The sequence below is a fragment of the Mytilus californianus genome, unplaced genomic scaffold, assembly GCF_021869535.1.
Source record: "Mytilus californianus isolate M0D057914Y unplaced genomic scaffold, xbMytCali1.0.p SCAF_15, whole genome shotgun sequence".
Taxonomy (NCBI): domain Eukaryota; kingdom Metazoa; phylum Mollusca; class Bivalvia; order Mytilida; family Mytilidae; genus Mytilus; species Mytilus californianus.
In genome coordinates this window covers 18655667-18672663 of record NW_026262637.1, presented here as the reverse complement: position 1 = coordinate 18672663, position 16997 = coordinate 18655667, and the positions used below count along the sequence as shown (strand labels likewise).

The 16997-nt window shown below is 33.1% G+C and overlaps 1 protein-coding gene across 1 annotated transcript in view; it reads right to left on the bottom strand.

Annotated features, from left to right (window-relative positions):
• Positions 1-14472, bottom strand: part of LOC127725583 (uncharacterized) — a 145406-nt gene extending 130934 nt beyond the window's left edge. Inside the window, exon 1 of the mRNA XM_052232655.1 lies at positions 14225-14472. The gene's annotated coding sequence lies outside the window, so the exon portion shown is untranslated. The remainder of the gene's footprint in view (positions 1-14224) is intronic.
• Between the last annotated feature and the right edge of the window lie 2525 nt (positions 14473-16997).

Genomic DNA, 16997 nt, shown 5'->3' with positions numbered 1-16997 from the left:
ATGAACATTTTATATCAGAAATCACATCATTTGATAGCATTCAAGGCAACATTACATCATAAAAACGTTACACTTGTGTCTAAATATATGCTTTAAGGCCAATGGAATATGATTTATAGCTATTACCATCATTTTTGCTGAAGCTAAAATATGTTGCCACCGGCTGTCGCTATATGAATTTGAACAGAATTGTCTTTCATAATTCTAGTATAATCATATTTTTCTTTAGAAATAGAAACGATCATCTTTTATTACAATAGCTTATGATTTGAATTTGACATGTAGGTAGAAAGATATTTTACTCATATTAACCTAAATAAGGGCGTATGAAGTTTATGTAGAGCATTCAAATATGAAGGTATCAGTGATCAATGTCAGTGAAAAGAGAGGTGAAAAAAACAAAAAGGGCAATCATACATACGTCGGAAAATTTGAAAGTACTATGACATAAAAAATTAAACCATACAAATAACGATCCAAAACACTAAAAAGAAAGCTAATTATTTAGCTACTCGAACACCATATCATTATGGGATGAACACAGGTGCTCAGAAGTTTAGAGGTCATAATAAAGGAATAAGTAGATGTGGTAAACTATAAAAATCCCCAAGATGACAAATGTTAAAAAATTCAAACCAGAAAACTAACGGCCTGATGTATGTACTTAAGAATTGACTGCTTCTTTTTATAACGCTTTCACAACCCTATAAAATTATACAAAGAAGCATTTAATTCGTATAATTACATTTTTAATGCTACAACCTTGAAATTAAGAGTTAATTCAAGCTTTTCGTTTGTTTTTCAATGCAGTATTTTAACATTGTCACGGATAGTACGTGCAGTCATAGCTGTTTTATTTTATACGGAAATAAAATATGATATTAGAGCGCCTCATGATTGTTGTTAGTTTATCAAAATTACGGATTCTCATGAAACATACATGTAATGTTGTTATAAAGAAATAAGCCGAAAAAAAATATACACCAATAAACGACAACCACTGAAATACAGGATCTTGACTTGGGACAGGCATATACAGAATGTTTTCTGGCGTCAAACCATCTTCTAACATGTGACAGTGGTGTAGCAGTACAACAAAAGAACAAATTATCAAAATCAATCGAAAGGGTTTAACTCATCAGTTCGATACAAAGCATAAAAAAACAACATCTAACAAAAAACCTTAGACACAAAGTACAGATCTGAGAGTACTCACATGTACTGAAAGCTAGTTCAAATCCCATAACAACTTATGAAAAATATTGTATCTAAGAGTAAAATATCAATTAGTACACATCCAACATACAATGCAACAAAAAAAAAAGGCATTGAGAGATTGTAGGGCCGTGAACGTTCATATGTGTATAATAATAGTATTTTGTTTGGTTTTAATTTGTTGATAACAAAATCAATATTTAAACCGATAAAACAATATTCAAAGATCTATTTACAGTGTTGAACCTTTTAGAATAAGTTCATGCAAAGGATCGATACATTTACCCGGATCATATTTAAATTTATGAGATCGGTATTGAATATCACCGTAAAAATAAGGATGTGCTATCCCGTTTGTAATAAGTTTTCTATAGGTACGAATATTTGTTTCTATGGAATAATTTAGTAAAGGTTTTAATTAATTTGTAATAACGAAAATCTTAACCTAATGATTTACCGGTAATATATAGATTACTTTAATTGAAATCCAAAACGTCACTACATGTATATATACGGACATAGCGAGCGAGTTTGAATATATAAACACCCTAAGATTGTCCCAAAGGAACTTCAACGTTCAAAAATGGAAAATTTAAACAATTTCGTTTTGGCAATACCCTTTTATGGCAAAGAAGGATTACAAAATATTCTTTGGGCACCCTAATTTACAGGCAACTATTCTGATTGTCTATAGTACTGGGTCGATACCGTTGCCGATGTACGAATAGTTCCCGATCATTTTCCGTTTTGAATTTTCCTTAGAGTTCGGTATTTTTGTTATTTTACTCTTTTCATTACACAGTCAGTCAAAGTTGCTTAAGTTTTTTTTTTTAATGTCTCGTTTTGGTCTTTCAATTGTTTGGTTTTGTACGATCCTGATAAAGGTATGTTCAATAGAAGTTTTATTCTTATTTTCAGGTCAGCACCACTATTAAGTCTTCACCACGGACTCTAATTCAACAACTGAAAGAGTATAGTAAGTGTAATTCATAGCATGATATTTTGTGAGACCGAAGACGAGTTACCATTATGTTTTTATCTACTAAATTACAGAAACATTTCTTAATGCGAACATTAGTATTGGAAACTTTTGTTTATTATTATTAATAGGCTTTGAACTAGATTTTAGTAATTGCGAGTATTCTTAAACGATATTGTATGTCTTCTTCCGCTTTTTGCAGAATTGCCGATCTCTTTCCAACTGTTGTTTTATACAGTTTGTTCTTATGTTGTGCTGATATACCACTATTCCAAGGCAGGAGCCTGTAATGCAGTGGGTATCGTTTGTTGTTGTCTACCATTTTCAATTTTGATTTACTGCTATCAGCATAATTATATCAAGCCGTTTGTTTTCTCTTATGCTCTAATACTGGACCTTATATCTTCCTATAACGTATTGGTTTTGCTTATTCTTGAAGGCCGTATGGGGACTTATAGTGATTAACATCACTATATCCGTTTGTCTCTGGTGGACAGTTGTTTCATTGGCAAGCATATCACCGATACCTTTTCATATTTAATATCACAATCAACCATAATGCTAACATGAAAAGAAGAAAAACAAGTCAAAAGTCTACTGTTATTGCCAATTTCAAATAAGCGTGGTTCTTTACAAAATATGATTTTATACAACGTTCGTGAGTTGGTAGTCGTGTTACCATTCATATACAAGATGACAGGAGTACTAGAAAAAGTGTAATATCATTAAGTTATAATCAAAATTCACTATACTTATAGAAATAAGGAAATGTTGTATGATTGTCAATGAGACAACTATCCACCAAAGCTCAAATGAAGTGGATGTAAGCAGTTTTAGATAACCATACGGCCTTCATTTATCAGAAAACCCATACAGTATAGTCGGCTATAAAAGGCCCCGATATGAAAATCATGAAACAGTTCAATTGAGAAAACTAACGGCCTTATTTCTACCAAAACAATATACGAAAAACAAATTTTATAGACCAGAACCAAGGGGAATCACTGAACTACAGGCTTCTGACTAGGGACAGGCACTTAAAGAATGTGCCAGGGTTAAACATGGGTATTGTTACACCACTGTTTCAAGTTAGGGTGAAGGTTGGCGCCCGTTAAAACGTTTAAACAAGCTGCATTTTTATGCACCTGTCCTAATTCAGGAGCTTGTTGTTCAGTGGTTGTCGTTTGTTGGTGTGGTTCATAAGTGTTTCTCGTTTCTCTTTTTTTATGTAGATTAGACCGTTGATTTCCAGTTTGAATTGTTTTACACTAGTCGTTTTGGGGCCCTTTATAGCTTGCTCTTCGGTGTGAGCCAAGGCTCCGTGTTGAAGGCCGTACTTTGACCTTTAATTGTTTACTTTTTACATATTGTGACTTGGATGGACAGCTGTCTCATTAGGCACTCATACCGCATCGTCTTATTTATATTGAAGCCTCCCACCCCTCTTAGCCTGGAACAGTGGTGTAACAGTACAACATAATAACAAACTATAAAAATCAGTTGAAAATGGCTTAACTTATCAGATCGATACAAATCAGAAAAACATCTAACAAAAATACAGACCGGACGTGTTTGTTCAAGGACGCTTGGTTCATTGATCAAACTCAGTTTATTTTTTCTAGAAAATAATTGCTAGTTGCTTCTTCTATAACATACAAACATGACGTATTATTTACTTTTTTATGTTTTCTTTGTTTCTTTTCGGAGATGGTATTGTTTGTTTTTCTTCGACTTATGGATTTTGGTAATCAGATTGTCTTCTTTCCTTCTCCTTTTTTTCATAGTTGTTCGTGCCTACTTTCTAATGTTTGCCACTTGTTCTGTTTGTTGCATTTTGGTAACGTTTGATTTTGTCAGGTTTAATGGACTTCCTCTTTTTGAATTTACCTTTAATTTTGCTATTTATGTTATGCTTATTTACTCCTACTTGTTAGAATAATGTCAGAAATTCTAGCTCAAACGGTAGAACAGAATGATGTAATTCTTAAGATGTCTAACACTTATGATTTTCGAATTTTAAAAGGCGAAAATACAATTGTATTTAAGGGATAATTGGAATTTTCGAAACAACCGACATACAATATAAACGTAAGAAGATGTGGCATGATTGCCAATGAGACAACTCTCCACCTGCAGAGACCAAATGCCAAAGAAGTTAACAATTATGGGTCACCGTAAGGCTTTCAACACTGAGCAAAACTCATACCGCATAGTCAGCTATTAAAGATGACAAATGCAAAACAATTCAAACGAGAAAACTAACGGCCTGATTTATGTACAAAACAATGAACGAAAAACAAATATAATACACAGCAACAAACGACAACCACTGAATTACAGGGTCCTGACTTAGGACAGGCACACACAGAATGTGGCGGGTTTAAACTAGTTTGTTGGCGCCCAACCCTTCTGCTTACCTGGGATTGTGGTGTAACAGTACAACATAAGAACAAACTATAAGAATCAGTTGAATATGGCTCATCAGATCGATACAAAACACATCCAAAGACATCTAACAAAAACACAGATTGGACGTGGCAGGGTATTTATACATCCCTACAACAAAAAAGACTCTAAGTACAGATCTGAGAGTACTCGCAGTAACTGACAGCTAGTTCAAAGCCAAAAACAACTAATAAAACAATCATGTATCTAAGACTAAAAACATCAATCAGTACACATCCAAAATCCAATGGATTTAGTATAAAGACCTCATTAACAGTCAGAGAAAAACATGACATTGTGCAATGCAAAGATACAGGTGTCGACAGATTGTAGAGCCATGAATGTACATATGTATATAAAAATGATATTTATTTTGATTTTAATTTACTGATAAAAAAATCAATATTAATACCAATAAAAATTATATTCTAAAATCTAATTACAGTGTTGAATTTGAAACCTGTTAGAATAAGTTTATTTAAAGGATCGATAAGTTTACCTGGACCTAAATGTCCGGGCTCGGTAAATAACATCTAAGTAAAAATGGGATGTGCTATCCCGTTTGAAATACGTTTTCTACAGGTAAAGCCACGCTTCCAAACCAAGGCTTTCAACCGTTAGTTTCAAAAGAATTGACATCAACGTTATATAACTATATTTAAAAGCATATATTTTAGACGGACAAATGGGCAATAGAGGGAACCAACACACCCTATATTTTTTAAATATACACTGTTTGTGGACTTTTTGCGAAAGAAATGTGAAAAATAAATTGCATTTCTTTTCGTTTTGAGATTTCTTACTATTTCTGTTGCGCAATACTGAGTAAATCGGTTTTCGGACTTTATATACTATTTTACGCGCCCTTTTCATTTCGTCGAGATTTCACACACCAAACTTATTCGACAACTTTAATGTTCAACATGAGTGACGAGGAAGACCAACGCGATGTTACTAACCGAGATAGAGAAGCGTCCAATCAAACAGACCCAGGTAATCATGTAGGATTTTCTCATGAAGACGCCCTTTCTTTATTTTCCCGTCAACTAGATTCTGCTTTGGTTAGACACAAAAATGAACTTTTCGCAGAAATGGATTTAAAGATTGGCAATAGTTCGCTGGAAAAGAGTTCGCGCTTACCATCAATCGTTCCCATTATTAAATTCGAGGGCAATGGAAGACAACACCGCTCGTATAAATGAACTAAACAGAGTGAAAGATTTTCTAGAGCGCGGTTCTGTCGGCGCAGCAGTTAACGCCTTGGAGCAAACTGAAGCAGCTTTAAAAGAAAGGAATACGTTACTCCGCATAGCCGACAAATATGGTTGGGATGTAGTTGAAGAGTTCATGGATGACCCGTTAACCGAGAGTACAGAAGAGGCAACTAGGCTAAAGCAGGCAGAATATAGAGCAAAAATGAAGAGGAGGGAAAAAGTTGTAAAAGCCGACCGTCCGAACCCTTATTACAGGAGCCCAGTTGAAGAAAATGCTACTTCTGATCTTTTTCGTCGCCCTAGCGCAGCATATACAGAAGACTCATCTAGGAGCAGGAGTGCAACAGGTGGAAAAAGCGTTAACACATCAAGCGAGTACTTTGGTGGAAAGAAAGGTACAACCCGCTGTTACTACTGCAACGAGGAAGGTCATTGGGCCTATCAATGTCCCAGGAATGCAGGCAGATATCCCCAAGAGAAGCAGCAGCAGCGAAACAGTTAAGTACCAGTTTTATAATTTACACGAGCAAGATTATGAATATGAAAATTCCCACAAAGATAAAACCCCATTTTATGTTGTTAGCCTTTACGAGAATTTTTCATTTTGGAAAGAAATTTTAAGAGGAAACAATTTTGTTCTCAACGTAATTTCTAGCGGTTATTATATACCTTTCTATGAAAATCCTTCATCAGCTAGATTGAACAATAATACTTCTGCTTTTAGTCATTCAGTATTCGTGGAGCGTGCTATTATTAAGCTTTTAGAAACGGGGGCAGCTATTGAATGCAAAGATCACATTCCTTTTGTTATCAATCAACGCCTCTGGTAAAGAAAGGTTGATCCTAGATTTAAGGCACGTCAATCAATTTATAGAAAAAAGAAAATTTAAGTTTGAGGGCGTATCGGAGGCTTCACAATACACAATTAAAGACGGATACATGGTTAAATTTGATTTAACAAGCGGTTATTATCATGTCAGCGTACATAAAGATCATCAGACATATTTAGGCTTTTCGTGGAAATTTCGGAACACAACTAAATACTTTAAATTTTCAGCTCTCCCATTTGGGTTATCTACAGCAGCACATGTGTTTACAGGTTTTACGTCCTGTTGTCAAGCATTGGCATTCGCAGGGCCTTAGAGTTATATTATACCTTTATGATGGTTGGGGAGTAGAGTCTAATGCACAATCTTGTGAAGTGTTATCTAATATCTTGCAGTTAGATCTTAAATCCGCAGGTTTTTTCGTTAACCAAGAGAAGAGTGTTTGGAAGCCTACTCAAAAATTAACTTGGCTTGGTTTTGAATGGGATTTGCATAATTCAACTTTGGATCTTCCTTTAGATAACATTATTCGTTTTAAAGAAGACATTGATAAACTTTCCTTTAATTCGCTGTCAGCAAGACAGATAGCTAGAATGACCGGGAAAATTATTTCTTTCATGCCTAGTTTAGGTAACATTTGTAGAATCATGAGTAGAAATATGATGATGTTGGTTGCTACTCGTTTTTGGGAAGAAAGAATATTTTTAACATTAAAAGCCTAGCAGGAAATTAATTTTTGGTTAAATAATTGTCATACTTTTCCTAGAAAAAATCTGTTTCAACAAACATATCTACCTGATAAAATAGTGTATACAGCTAGCAGTTACGCATGTGCTGGTTTTATAGTAGAGACTGTTCATCAAGTAGTCCACAAGATGTGGTCTAATACAGAAGCATCTAAAAGTTCGACTTATAGAGAATTAAAGGCCGTTTTTATTACTTTAACTTCTTTGGTTCAATGTTTCAGTAATCGTTTAGTTAAAGTTTACACTGATAATCAGAACGTAGTAAAAATTATAAACGCAGGCAGTATGAATTCTGAATTACCAGATATTGCAATCGACATTTTTATTTTTTGTTTAAAATTCAGCATTTCTCTAGAAGTAGAATGGATACCTACAAATCAAAATCAAATTGCTGATACTTACAGTAAAATTTTTGACTTTGATGATTGGTTTGTATCCGATTTGTATTTAATTATTTTAATAAAGTGTGGGGTCCGTACACGTGCGACATATTTGCAGATAGTAATAACAGAAAGTTGGCAAAATTCTTTTCTCCATATTGGTGTCCTGGAACCAGTGGAGTAGACGCATTCGCACACAACTGGTCAGAATTTAACTGTTGGATCGTACCACCTGTAAAATTAATTAGCAGATCGATTACACATCTGTCTACCTGTAAAGGTCAAGGCACTTTAGTTGTACCGAAATGGACATCGTCACCTTTCTGGCCTTTATTGTGGTCATTTAACGATCAAAGGTTTAAATACTTCGTGAAAGATTCAATCGAGTACGCCAAACCCAGCAAGTTTTTTTTCAAAAAAGGCTCTGATATTAACAGTATGTTCGTTGCTGAGAAATTATAGTTAAATTTTAGGAGCTGAGGACAATCATATATTAATTTTCCCGTGATTGGAGTTTATTTAAGACATTGTAATTACCCGCGACGGGGATTGCGATTCTCAACCTGTTATGGGTATTTATAATTGAATAGATTATTTCTCGTGATGGGATTTTGTTAACGTTCCCGTGATGGGATTTTTTTTATTTTCCCGTGATGGGATTTTTTTTTATTTTCCCGTGATGGGACTCTATTTATCTCCTGTGATGGGATTTTTCTACTCCGTGACGGATATCCTTGCAAGAATTTATTAAATCTGATAATTCGAGCAATATCAGTCATTTACATTTTTTTTAATTGTATTCTTTTCCTTTCAGGTTAGGTTTAATTTTTCTCACTGGAACGATCTTGGTTCTTTTGAAAACCCCGGTTTACGCAACCTCGCTGATAAGCTACTAGTACCTAATATTGTTCTGTCCAGCAAAAGCAAAAATACTATCAAAGTTTATGATTACGCTTTTAAAAAATTTAACACTTGGTGTACAAATCATGACTTATGTGCGTTACCAGCGTCAGTATCTAACATTGCACTTTATTTGTCATTACTAATTCAGCTGGAAGTATCTTCTTCAGTTTTACAAAATGCTTATTACGCAATCAGATGGGAGCACGAGCCTAACTTGTACAATTCAGTGTTTTCTGAAACATTTTTGCAGTTGATTTTAGAAGGAGGAACAAGAATTTTATCAAAGCCAGTAAATAAAAAAGAACCAATTACGTCTGAAATTTTACAAAAAGTTCTCGATAATTATGAAGATTTGAATAACATTAAGAATTTAAGAATATGTTGTTTGATGCTCTTGGGATACGCTGGTTTTATGCGTTTCAGCGAGCTTGCAAATATTAAAGCATCCAATTTAACTTTTAACAAATCTCATCTCGAAATTATGATATAAAGTAGTATAACTGATGTGTATAGACAGGGCAACACTATTTGTATTGCTAGAAGCATCTCGGACTTGTGTCCAGTGACCATGTTAGAGAGATATCTAAAATTAACAAATATTTCTTTGATTTCCAGTGAATTTGTATTTAGAGCAATTACTTTCTTAAAAATTAAAAACATTTACGCGTTATGCAAAATTAACAAACCTATATCGTATACTAGAGCAAGAGAGCTACTTTTGGATGCTTTGTGTAAAACAGGTTTCGATAAAAGTAAATTTGGTCATTCATAGTTTGAGATCGGAGGCGTGACTCAGGCAGCTCATAATAGAATACCAGAAAGATTATTAAAAGCACACGGCCGATGGAAGTCAGATCTATCAAAAGACGGTTACATCAAAGAAAATTTATATAACAGATTATCTGTTACCAATAATTTGAATTTGTAAATTACTATTTTCGTATTTTATTTATACCAGTCTACACATATTTCCTTTGTTTTGTCGAACTGTATGATGTGTATCTCCTGCCATATTAGTCTTTGTCGTTTCTTTATATAGAATCAGAAATGATTTATGTTCGGACGAGCAAAGCGAGGTAGAACATAATTGTATTTCTTTTCGTTTTGAGATTTCTAACTATTTCTGTTGCGCAATACTGAGTAAATCGGTTTTCGGACTTTATATACTATTTTACGCGCCCTTTTCATTTCATCGAGATTTCACACACCAAACTTGTTCGACAACTTTATTACATTTAGATTGTAATATTATGCTTTGTATAATTCCTTATTCTTTGTACTAGTATTTTCTTTTTGTAGATATTAGTATGATAATATGACGTATGATGTACGGACTTTAATATTCACAATTTACAATATATGAAAAATTGTAAAATTAAAACTGTATGGTGTGTATCTCCTGCCATATTAGTCTTTGTTGTTTCTTTATATAGAATCAGAAATAATTTATGGTCGGACGAGCAAAGCGAGGTAGAACATAAGACATAATACTGTTTAAATTACAGATTTGTTTCTTTAAAAGTCGTATTCATTTCAAACTGTACTGTCTAAGGACAAAATGTAACAGGTACAATCTGAATGTCACTTTTTTTTTTAAATTGTTAATACAAAAGTCTGTTTGGAAATAGTCTTTAGCCGCCCGCTTACATGTTTAACCCCATTCAGTATGTTCCTCTCCCATTCAGGAGTCTGTAATTCATTGGTTGGTTGTTGATGATATCGTCTTTTCTTATCGAATTGTATATCAATCATGCCGTTAGTTTGCTCGTTTGAATTATTTTATATTTGTCATTCGGAGCTTTTTATGGCTTGCTCAGTGGTATGGGTTTTGTTTATTGTTGAAGGCCGTACGATGACATATAGTTGCTAACGTCTATGTCATTTGGTCTCTGGTGCAAAGTTGTCTAATTGGAAAGTGGATATCATACCACATCTTCTTATTTTTATATTTAAAGATATTTCTAAGAAGGATTACAAAAATAAAGGTTAAGCACAACAGACTTGATCTTAAAATCTTCGTTTCCAGCGACGAAAAGTGGTTCAATAGTGTCATAATTTTAGCGTGATATTTTATGACCACAAGGATAGTTTACGTCCTATCCATGTCCTTTATAAATGATTTAAACATATTAAATACAACTTTACTCGAAATTTGTTGCAATGTTTTGCTACTGTTAAACAAAAAAAAAACTAATTCATTGATACTGCAAACGTAAATTTGAAATCATTTTTCTTTTATCTCCATATGGACTTATCAAGAATTAAATCAACAATATACAATGAAAAAGAGCTTCAATTTTTATATTGATATTTGTTTTAAAAAAAGTATAAATATTATTTGTCTAAAAAAGATAAGTGGAAAATACAAAAGGGATATTCAAACCCCTAATTCGATGACAAACTGAGAACGCCATGCCAAAAAAACCACCAAGAGAAAACAACCAATATACAGAACACAACGTACAAAACTATACACTGAGAAACAGGAACCCAACAACAAGCGGGGGTGGTATAGGGTGCTACGTAAGGGTTAGCAATTCCTCCTCTACCTGCGCACACGCCGTATTTCTAAATAACGTCAAGTCCCTGTACTGGTACATTGTATCTTCTCATGCAGCTTTGAAAACCTATGCTTGGCATTTGTCTGAATCGAATCATACACAATAGAATGTTTGAAGAAGGAAAACACCAGTATTTCCTTTCAGACTCTGCTTCAGCAAGGTATTTTTTAATAGTAATGACAAATTTCTTCCTAATGCTTACTTTTGGATAAATTCAGTATAAGGTCAAGATTTTTCTATCTCCGTAGTAGTTAAAACACAGCTGATTTAAATACTGCAGAAAATCTGAAAACGATATCATCTACACAATATACCACCATAGCACCGTTAGATTTTGATGAATTAGAATAACACATTCCTTTTCCCAAGACTAACTCTATAGAAGTTATTATTCTAATGAACAGCAATTTCAAATGTCATTCTAAAATGATCTTAATAATTCTCCCAGAGATAACTACCATTCCATCGTCAAGTTGGTATAGTATACAAACATGTAAATTGAGGAGTTAATTAAACGTAACATCTTAATGGTAAGCTAGCATATAATTACATAAACACAGCTAATGCCAAATGTATGACTGTGAGGTGGTGCAGTTCTTTTTAATAGCAACACATTATATGTTCAAGAAATTCGTGATCTTAAAACGATAACATATTGTTTTATATTCGCTTTAATTGAAAATATAGAGTTTAAGCGTCTTTTCAGGCGTACATATTAACTTACTTGTCTGTATTAAAAATGAAGTATTAGAAATTCTCTCGACATACACTGTAAATATAGAAACAGATTACTGTGTATCATATGTACATAATATTTAGCATACAGCAACCACCTCTTTATCTAACACGAAATAGCTGACTGTCTAATGAAAAAGTTGTCTGCGTTTTCAAAAAATTTCAAGTTAATGTAGCTAAAGAAGTGGATTTTTCAAACACTATGATTTTTTACTCATCAAAGTTAACATTATGAAAAAATCATGCTGGTAAGCAGCCAGATAGCCTTTACAGACAAGACTTGCCCTTAAGCAGGTCTTCGAACTGATATATAAATATATATGCTTTGTGAATTTAATTGTTATCACTTTTGCAATGGACGTCAGGTGAAAATAAAAATGCTTCCGTATTTATGTTTATTTGTTATCGAATGGAATAAAAATTTATGGAGGGTATGAATAATGTTTTTCCAAAAAATGAATATGAACAAAAAAGGTGCACAGGTGTACCGATTAACAGTTTGGTTTTATTAAATATCGGCTCAAAGTTTCTATGTGAAACTTTTATAGAAAAAAACTTTTTTTTAAACATCAAAACTAGGTACATAGTTGAAGGCAAGTGAATGCTGCAAACAAGCTGCAAAACAAAGGCATAATGTGCCATACATCTGATATGTTAAAATCTTTAGATAAAAAAATCTTGGAAGCTATTTCAGATTGTTTTCATTGGGTTAAAATGCCTGATAAAAACAACGGTAAACCAGGAATAGGCTTGATAAACTGATGTTAAGATTAAAAAAGTTTACCTTTGGTCAAACATTATCATATCAGTGATAAGATAACATTTGTGGATTGTTTTTGCTTAAATGGTTATGACAAATATTTATTTCATTCATATTATGGACGAGTACAAATTAACGAAACATTAATTTAACAACGTTCTGCATAGTAGCGAAAAAATAGAATCCTACTGTAAAAAAGGATATTACTTTTGTTATTAGCAATCGTATCACATCATTTTTTTATATATGGGTAGGGAAAGAACCAAAACTTGCAACAAGGGCTACTACGAACATCTAAAGAGTTGTTGCAATGGTTCTTAAACGTGCAGAGAGCATGATACTCTCTCAACACAAGGCATATGATTGGTTTAAATGTTCCAATTCCGACCATACTTTGCTATATCAAGTCAGGGTCTAACGGTAGAAGTCCAGATCGCAATAATTAAATACAGAAAATAATTTGAGATCCATTTGGATCATAGTTGTTGAAGTCTAGTCAAACACATTCTAGTTTGATTTCTGGGATGACCGACAATGAATATTTCTCGCTCCACAAAAGACATTTTTCAATTTTACTCAATAGCCAAAACACGTATTTTATCAAAATCATATTGGGAAGGGTTTTGTTAGCTTGACGTGTTCCAAGCGCTTCGGACGCACGAAATTTATAAAGTATAGTTTTTATTTTCAATTATCCTTTATACATAACATTAAAAGTTCTGAAACCTAAGGAAAAATTCTCAAAAAAATCTTTTGATGGTCAACTCTTTATCTGAACAAAAATAGACAATCTTCAACAAAATAATGTCATGATATAAAAACTTACCTTTGATCTTGGAACCTCGTAAAAAGGCAAAAGTTGTGATTTATATCAATGATGGCCCAATATATGATACTAGTTTTTATGATGTGTGTGCTAATTATTGTAAGGGCAGAAACTCCCATTCGAGCTTTAACAAAACATTCACGAAGTCAGTTGAAACTCTTAAAAATATGATAAAAGACATTTCGTAAAATGCGTTTTCTCCTTCCTTTACAACATTATTCTTAATGAATGAAAGCTGATGTCTCAACAAAGTGCAGACTTATTGCAACATGTTTTACTAAAAGGAATTATAAACAAAAGCATTAAAACACACTCATATACAAAAAGCAGAAAAAATCATATAATAAAACAAGTAACAAAATTGTATGGCAAAATTATCAACTGCAACCTAACGGGTGTAACTAGAGGAACAGGCACTGATTATCTTCCGGAAGAAGTGATGTGGTTTGTCTCTCTATCTGTGATGTTTTATTTTGTTATTGGCATCGACAAGTAGTAAAATGTGCACTTGTAAAATCAATCGCCAATTTCAATGAATAAATTTGCTTAATTAAATGTTGCAATTTTAGCGTTTATTAACAGAAAAATAATAATGTGCTCTGAATGTATATCAATTGCTGTTTTGAATCCTACCTGTTATGATGCGTGAAAATGTTAAAACTCGTCCATTCCACTGGTTATACATTTCCAAAACTACGCTATCATAATGACGTATCGACTCCTCTATACTGACTACCGATCTAACTAACAAACATATTTTGTAAAGAGATCCACGTTACAATGATACTAGAAACAGCTTAAGAGCCTACGTTTTTTGTTTTTGTTTTATAAACAACATACAATTCTATTAGCTATCCGGAAAATGGATATGTTCATTGTTGAAATATAATTAAGATTGAAGTGATTTTTATTAGACTCTGTTGTAGTAATATTATCTAACAAGATTAGTCCATTCTGTGGCTTCAAAAGAGTTGCTTTACCGATTTAATGATTTTCCGATGATATCAAGAAAACTATCTACCGGATATCCTGCGGTAAATCACATTTATTAACTTTATTACGTGTTTTAAGACAATGATGTATGGAGCTATCTTTTAAAGCCTTTACAGATTGTCAGGAGTTTGTTTAAGGTCGAAAACAAGCTAGATATTCATTTTTCTTTCAGAAGTTGTTCTAAGGTACGTTTCTTTCTTATACATCTTGTCTTTCAAATATTCGGCTTTGAGCGTCCCTGATTAAGGTAAATCCAGAAAAGCGCTTCCGACGCATGAAATTTATAACGTGTTGTTTTCATTTTTTACAGCACTGGGTCGATACCTCTGCTGGAGGCTATCAGTCCCCGAGGGTATCATCAGCTTAGTAGTTAGTACCTCGGTACTGACATGATTTATATCAAACCTTTCTACAATTGTCCGTTCATAAATTTTGAAATTACATAGAAAATATTTCAACTCCCTCAGGCAAAGTTGACCTTAGATGAATTTGGCTATTATTTTAAGGTCCTTTTGAATATATAGCTCTTCAATTGTTTCGGTCCTTATACATCCTTGGTTTTCAAATATTCGGCTTTGAGCTTTCCTGATGAAGGTAAATCCAGAAAAGCGCTTCGGACGCATGACATTTATAACGTGTTGTTTTCATTTGTTAAACAGGATTGCAGCTTGCAAAAACATTTTTTTTACTGATTAGTAGAACTTTAGTCTCATCATAAGATCATGACTGCAAACACTCATCGAAGGGTCCACATCATTTTGTCAGTGCTAGTCTACATTTCGCATCGTTCATCCCGGACAGTCAACTTTGCAAACTTGTAATTTAACAAAACAAATTTGTAATTTGTTGTCGTCCTGTTTGTACATCAGCAATATGTGCCTGGACGCATACCGAACACCGACCAATTAATTATTACATGTTCTGAACTAGAAGTAGTAAGAAAGATTAAGACAAGAAAACACTAAAAAACAAATATGTGTTTCTTGTATAATAAGGTAAACTCGTGACGAAGAGTTTGGAAATCCTGTAGTATAAAATGTTTGGGGCCATACAAACCAAACGGGCCTGAATAATCAGCCAAACAATCTATAGTCAACTTTACCTAAGGTAATTGCAGCCTTATTTTGTGCACATTTACCAAATAATACAAACTTAGTTTACCTTAGTTATATTTGGCAAAACCTTTCGGAATTTCGGGTCCTCAATGCTCTTCAACATCGTACTTTATTTGGCCTCTCTTATTTTTTTATTCGAGCGCCACTGGGGAGTCTTTTGTAGACGAAACGCGCGTCTGGCGTACAACATTTGAATCCTAGCATCTATGATGAGTTTATTTATTAATAAACAGAAAGTACCATTTAAATGATGCCAATACCGAAATACGGGCTTCTAGGCGGGGAATATCCTCTCCGACGTGCGTATGAGAGAATTTACAGTTTATATTAATAATTGACTTTGGTATACATGTATTATACAGTTTCAGCGTACAGCGTGTTTGTAAATATATAATTTTTGGGAGGAATATTAAAAGCAAAAATAGAATAAACAAAACAAACAAAGTCTTTAAATTCATTCTTTACTTGCGGGTGTTGAAAACTAAGTGTTAAGTTTAGCTCAATTACATAATTTATAAATTGAAATATACAATCATTAAAATTTACAATCACAATGTATTCATGTATCATTAAATATAAGAACCCAATTACTGGTTTGAGCGAACATACCGCAGTTATTTACATAAGTCAACGTCATGCGCATTTATTTATTATGAACTGTTATGTTTCACATCTACGAAAATTCAAAATCCTTCATGACCTTTGTTGTCCTTGACATGTAACGTAAATTACTTAGTATATGTAAGAGAATGATAATCCCTTTCTTCATTATTAAGTACGAGCGTTAGCGAGTACTTATCATGAAGAAAGGGACTATCATTCTCTTACAAACTTAAAATATCGTAAAGTGCTCAAGGCTTAAATGATCTCTTGATTGGTTGTATTAAAGAATAGTTTCATTGTCAGTGCAATGTTTGTAATTAATTCATGACTTCCTTTTTAGGCATGATTTCATTTATGGATTAGTTTTAGTGATGTAAAGACTTTCTTATGATTTTGGAAAATATAATAGATTGTGTTTTAGACATTAGATGACACAACAGTACAATGCATTGGTAAGACATGTTTCCGGATTGTGAGTATGAATGCAAATCATGTAATATGTTAGCGAGGAATTATCTTTTTGTTTATTTACAATTCAAATCAATAAATTCAAAATTTGGGTTACAAATAAATTTTATTTTACAGCCAATATTTTAGTCCAGTCCTTTACATCAAATACTACTTCATTATGTCAGGGAAATGTTCAAATACAATGCCTTTTACATAGTTTAAAATATATTCAAAAGTTAAACTAA